General features: G+C 43.7%; 1 long non-coding RNA gene across 1 annotated transcript; it reads left to right on the top strand.

Moving 5' to 3' along the window:
- The first annotated feature begins 810 nt into the window (after positions 1 to 810).
- LOC112079324 (uncharacterized) lies at positions 811 to 4,015 on the top strand. The gene is made up of 4 exons (XR_011479168.1): positions 811 to 978; positions 3,247 to 3,415; positions 3,703 to 3,737; positions 3,926 to 4,015. It is a non-coding gene; the product is annotated as an uncharacterized lncRNA (long non-coding RNA).
- The last annotated feature ends 2,418 nt before the right edge of the window (positions 4,016 to 6,433 follow it).

Below are 6,433 nucleotides of genomic sequence, written 5' to 3'. Positions count from 1 at the left end.
CAGATTTTTAAAAATGCTTAACGGCGAAAGCATACCGTACGATTATTTGAGAACATAGCCCAGCAGACCAAATCATTACAAACAGTAACCAGCCAAAGTAGAAGACTTACACAAGTCAGAAATAGAGATAAAATTAATCCCTTACCTTTGATGATCTTCATATGGTTGCACTCAGCAGACATTAATTTACTCAATAAATGTTCCTTTTGTTCGATAAGGTCTCTTTATATCCAAAAACCTCAGTTTTGTTTCGCACGTTTTCTTCAAGTATTCCACAGGCTCAAACGCAGTCAAAACAGGCAAGACAACAAAAAAAAAATTGTGTCCGTAAAGTTCATAGGAACATGTCAAACGATGTTTATATTTCAATCCTCAGGTTGTTTTTTAGCCGAAATAATCGATAATATTTCAACCGGACAATAGAGTCGTCAAATATAAAAGGTAAACAAGAAAGGCACTCTCTCGGTCCGCAGCGCATGAAAAAGCTCTGTGGACACTTTAGGGTCCACTCATTCAGACTGCTCTTACCTTCCTCATTTTTCAGAATACAAGCCTGAAACAATTTCTAAAGACTGTTGACATCTAGTGGAAGCCATAGGAAGTGCAATTTGAGTCCCTAAGTCATTGGATACTGAATGGCATTCAATAGAAAAATAAATTAAAAATTAAAAAAAACGACTTCCTGAATGGATTTTTGATCTCTAACCTTTGACTTTCTAGGCGCTCCAGTCGTGTGGTAGTGTAGAGCTGCCCTTCTACTGGTCTCGCCTCACCTGTCTATAGCCTGTACAGGTAGATGTGTGACCTCTAACCTTTGACTTCTAGGTGCTCCAGTCCTGTGGTAGTGTAGAGCTGCCCGCTCCGTGGTCTCTCCTCACTTATCCAAGATGCAGTTGACTTCCTGAGAGGTCATCTGTCGGCCTAAAGAGATGACCGTGTCTTGTTGAACTGCTTGGGAGATGGGTGGACAAGACCTAGGTACTAGGAGAGAAGGAGAGAGAGAGTGTGTGTGTCGTTTTGCACATGTGTTGATTGAGGTAGATTGTATAGGGGTATGGTAACTAGACTATACGATCAACAGAGTAGCAGCAGCTTTGTTATGTGAGTCGGTGTGTGTAGAGTCAGTATAAATGGATGTGAATATTATGTGTGAGTGAACAGATGATGGAGTTACAGTGTGTGTGAGTGTGTAGGGCCCTGTGAGTGTGTGTGTGTGCGTGTAGGGCCCTGTGAGTGGTGTGTGTGTGTAGGGCCCTGTGAGAGTGTGTGTGTGTGTGTGTGTAGGGCCCTGTGAGTGTGAGAGTGTTGTGTGTGTGTGTGTAGACCCTGGTGAGTGTGTGTGTGGTGTGTGTGTGTGTAGGGCCCTGTGAGTGTGTGTGAGTGTGTGTGTGTGTGTGAGTGTAGGGCCCTGTGAGTGTGTGTGTGTGTGTAGGGCCCTGTGTGTGTGTGTGTGTGTGTGTGTGTGTGTGTGTGTGTGTGTGTGTGTGTGGTGTGTGTGTGTGTGTGTGTGTGTGTGTGTGTGTGTGTGTGTGGTGTGGTGTGTGTGTGTGTGTGTGTGTGTGTGTGTGTGTGTGTTGTGTAGGCCCTGTGGGTGTGTGTGTGTGTGTGTAGGCCCCTGTGAGTGTGTGTGTGTGAGTGTAGGGCCCTGTGAGTGTGTGTGTGTGTGTAGGGCCCTGTGTGTGTGTGTGGTGTGTGTGAGTGTGCATAGACACTGCAAAAATCCCGAATAAAGGTGAATAAGATACAAGGTTAACTCAGATAGTCCTGTGTCCCTGTTGGTCAACATCAGATGTGTTCATCTGAAATCAGAATGAGAGGTCACTAAACACCTCTACCTTTATAGATGGAGTGATTGTTATGCTCTTATCCCATTGATAACACGTTATCTAAAGCCTGCTGTTTAGGCCTGCAATTTATCAGAATGTATATGTTGTTATAAAAGCTTGTTATGAGCCTTTTATAATGTCTTATAGGCGGCTTGTCATATGTCCATGTGATGTAGTGATAAACTCTGATTGTCGGTCGGGGTGAAATAAATGATGTGGTAATCGGTGTTTACACCTCCACTACAACCTGGTTATTGTCTCTGTGTTTACCCTCCCTACAACACTCGGTTATGTCTCTGTGTTTAACCCTCCACTACAACCCTGGTTATGTGTTTACCCTCCACTACAACCCTGGTTATGTTGTTTACCCATCCACTCTACAACCTTGGTTAAGTCTCTGTGTTTACCCTCCACTACAACCCTGGTTATGTCTCTGTGTTTACCGCCTCCATACAACCCTGGTTATGTGTTTACCCTCCACTTACAACCCTGGTTATGTGTTTAACCCTCCACTACAACCTTGGTTAAGTCTCTGTGTTTTACCCTCCACTACAACCCTGATTAATGCCTCTGTGTTTACCCTCGCCACTACAACCCTGGTTATGTCTCTGTGTTTTACCCTCCACTACAACCCTGGTTATGTCTCTGGGTTTTACCCTCCACTACAACCCTGGTTTATGTGTTTACCCCTCCACTACAACCCTGGTTATTGGCTCTGTGTTTACCCTCCACTACAGCCCTGGTTATGTGTTTACCCTCCACTACAACCCTGGTTATATGTCTCTGTGTTTTTACCCTCCCAACTACAACCCTGGTTAATGTCTCTGTGTTTACCCCTCCACTACAACCCTGGTTATGTCTCTGTGTTTACCCTCCACTACAACCCTGGTTATGTCTCTGTGTTTACCCTCCACTACAACCCTGGTTATGTGTTTAGCGTCCACTACAACCCTGGTTATGTCTCTGTGTTTACCCTCCACTACAGCCCTGGTTATGTGTTTACCCCTCCATTACAACCCTGGTTATGTTCTGTGTTTTACCTCCACTACAACCCCTGGTTATGTCTCTGTGTTTACCCTCCACTACAACCCTGGTTATGTGTTTACGCTCCACTCAAACCCTGGTTATGTCTCTGTGTTTACCCTCCACTACAACCCTGGTTATATCTCTGTGTTTTCTTCCACTACAACCCTGGTTATGTGTTTACGCCCAACTACAACCCTGGTTATGTCTCTGTGTTTACCCATCCACTTACAACCCTGGTTATGTGTTTACCCTCCACTACAACTCTGGTTATGTGTTTTAACCTCTCCACTACATACCCGGGTTTTGTCTCTGTGTTTAGCCCTCCACTTAAACCTGGTTATTTTTAATTTGAACCAACTCCAATCCCTGTTATTTCGCCACCTCTCCCTTGCAGAGCGGACTGGCCACGGGACCAGTGTGCCTCTGCTTACTTCCCTAAGTTCAGGAACGGGTGGGAGCCCCCAGCTGAGCTGTTCAGGACCTCCCCATGGGAGACAGAGGGATCAGGGGAACTTTTCATGTCCTCCATGTCCCGCCCCATGTCCCCACACAAGTCAGAAGAGGTGAGAGGGAGGAGATTGATCAGTAGGAAAACAGCTGTAGTAATTTCTGGACTTCTGTCCGTTTCAGTCTTTATAGTAGACCTCCCACTGTTAGTTCTTCATTTGTTTGTTTACATTMCTWCAGTGACWTTTCTTCTCGCTCATAAGCTCTTCTTGGGTTTGCAAATGATGTTTTATGAAACACGGTTTAATTACTTTGAGCTCAGGGTGTTAGGACAGTCAGACACACACAGTACCAGTCCATAACATCACTTTACAATGATAATATCATCCTCTCTCTCTTCCAGTTTTTTGGAACCCAGTCTTCAAGCTCATCAAATGGGTCAGTTTATGATATTTCTAGTTAATGTGATTCTACAACACACACTGCTACTCTTCTCATTGTTGTTATTTCTTTWTATTTTATTTTATTTATCCTTTWATTTATTTAACTTTGTTGTTTCTTGAGCTGCATTGTAACCTCTACACACATGTTAAGTCTGACTCTGTGACATTTATCTCCTGTCTCAGGTCCTACAATGGTCTGGCATCCTCGTCCCGTAAATATGCTAAGATCTGCTACCACTTTGTGGCCCGCAACGCCAACGAACTGTCAGTACTTGTGCAGTACCTGCAGGACGAGGTGTGGGTAACGACATCTATATAAATACTGTCAGGACTGCAGGACGAGTGTAGAGGTACGACATCTATATTATAATACTGTCAGTACTGCAGGACGAGGTACGACATCTATTATTATAATACTGTCAGTACTGCAGGACGAGGTGGTGGAGGACGACATCTATATTATTATACTGTCAGTACTGCAGGACGAGGTACGACACATCATATTATAATACTGTCATACTGCAGGACGAGGTGGTGGAGTACGACATCTATATTATAATACTGTCAGTACTGCAGGACGAGGTGGTGGAGGTACGACATCTATATTAAATACTGTCAGTACTGCAGGACTGTGGAGGTACGACATCTATATTATAATACTGTCAGTACTGCAGAGACGAGGTGGTGGAGTACGACATCTATATTATAATACTGTCAGTACTGCAGGACGAGGTGGTAGAGGTACGACATCTATATTATGAATACTGTCATACTGCAGGACGAGTGGTGGAGTACGGATCACTATATTATAATACTGCAGTACTGCAGGACAGGTGAGGTACGACATCTATATTATAATACTGTCAGTACTGCAGGACGAGGTGGTAGAGGTACGACATCTATATATAATACTGTCAGTACTGCAGGACGAGGTGGTGGACGACATCTAATTATAATACTGTCAGTACTGGAGGACGAGGTGGTGGAGTACGACATCATATTATAATACTGTCAGTACTGCAGGACGAGGTGGTGAGGTACGACATCTATATTATAATACTGTCAGTACTGCAGGACGAGGTGGTGAGGTACGACATCTATATTATAATACTGTCAGTACTGCAGGACGAGGTAACGACATCTATATTAAATACTGTCAGTACTGCAGGACGGGTGAGGTACGACATCTATATTATAATACTGCAGTACTGCAGGACGAGGTGTGGAGGTACGACATCTATATTATAATACTGTCAGTACTGCAGAGACGAGGTACGACATCTATATTATAATACTGTCAGTACTGCAGGACGAGGTACGACATCTATATTAAATACTGTCATACTGCAGGACGAGGTGGTGGAGTACGACATCTATATTATAATACTGTCAGTACTGCAAGACGGTGGAGGTACGACATCTATATTATAATACTGTCAGTACTGCAGGACGAGGTGGTGAGGTACGACATCTATATTATAATACTGTCAGTACTGCAGGACGAGGTGGTGAGGGTACGACATCTATATTATAATACGTCAGTACTGCAGGACGAGGTGGTGGAGTACAGCATCTATATATAATTACGTCAGTACTGCAGGACGAGGTGGAGGTACGACATCTAATTATAATACTGTCAGTACTGCAGGACGAGTACGACATCTATATTATATCGCAGTCGCAGGACGAGGTGGTGAGGTACGACATCTATATTATAATACTGTCAGTACTGCAGGACAGGTGGAGAGGTACGACATCTATATTATAATACTTCAGTACTGCAGGACGAGGTGGTGGAGGTACGACATCTATATTATAATACTGTCAGTACTGCAGGACGAGGTGTGAGGTACGACATCTATATTATAATACTGTCAGTACTGCAGGACGAGGTGGTGGAGGTACGACATCATATTATAATACTGTCAGTACTGCAGGACGAGTGGTGGAGGTACGACATCTATATTATATACTGTCAGTACTGCAGGACGAGTGTGGAGGTACACATCTATATTATAATACTGTCAGTACTGCAGGACGAGTGGGGAGTACGACATCTATATTATAATACTGTCATACTGCGGACGAGGTGGTGGAGGTACGACATCTATATTATAATACTGTCATACTGCAGGACGAGGGGTGGAGGTACGACATCTATATATATACTGTCAGTACTGCAGCGGTGGTCGAGGTACGACATCTATATTATAATACTGTCAGTACTGCAGGACGAGTGGTACACATCTATATTATAATACTGTCAGTACTGCAGGACGAGGTGTGAGGTACGACATCTATATTATAATACTGTCAGTACTGCAGGACGAGGTGGTGGAGGTACGACATCTATATATAATACTGTCAGTACTGCAGGACAGGGGGAGGTACGACATCTATATATAATACTGTCAGTCTGCAGGACGAGGTGGGGAGCGTACGACATCTATATTATAATACTGTCATACTGCAGACGAGGTGGTAGGTACGACACTATATATAATAACTGTCAGTACTGCAGGACGAGGTACGACATCTATATTATAATACTGTTCATACTGCAGGACGAGGTGCGGAGGTACGACATCTATTATTATAATACTGTCAGTACTGCAGGACGAGTGGTAGAGTACGACATCTATATCTATAATTACTGTCAGTACTGCAGGACGAGGTACACATCTATATTTA

This window comes from Salvelinus sp. IW2-2015, unplaced genomic scaffold, assembly GCF_002910315.2.
Source record: "Salvelinus sp. IW2-2015 unplaced genomic scaffold, ASM291031v2 Un_scaffold7599, whole genome shotgun sequence".
NCBI classification, from domain to species: domain Eukaryota; kingdom Metazoa; phylum Chordata; class Actinopteri; order Salmoniformes; family Salmonidae; genus Salvelinus; species Salvelinus sp. IW2-2015.
The sequence above is the reverse complement of the archived record's forward strand: the minus strand, read 5'-3'. Positions and strand labels throughout refer to the sequence as shown.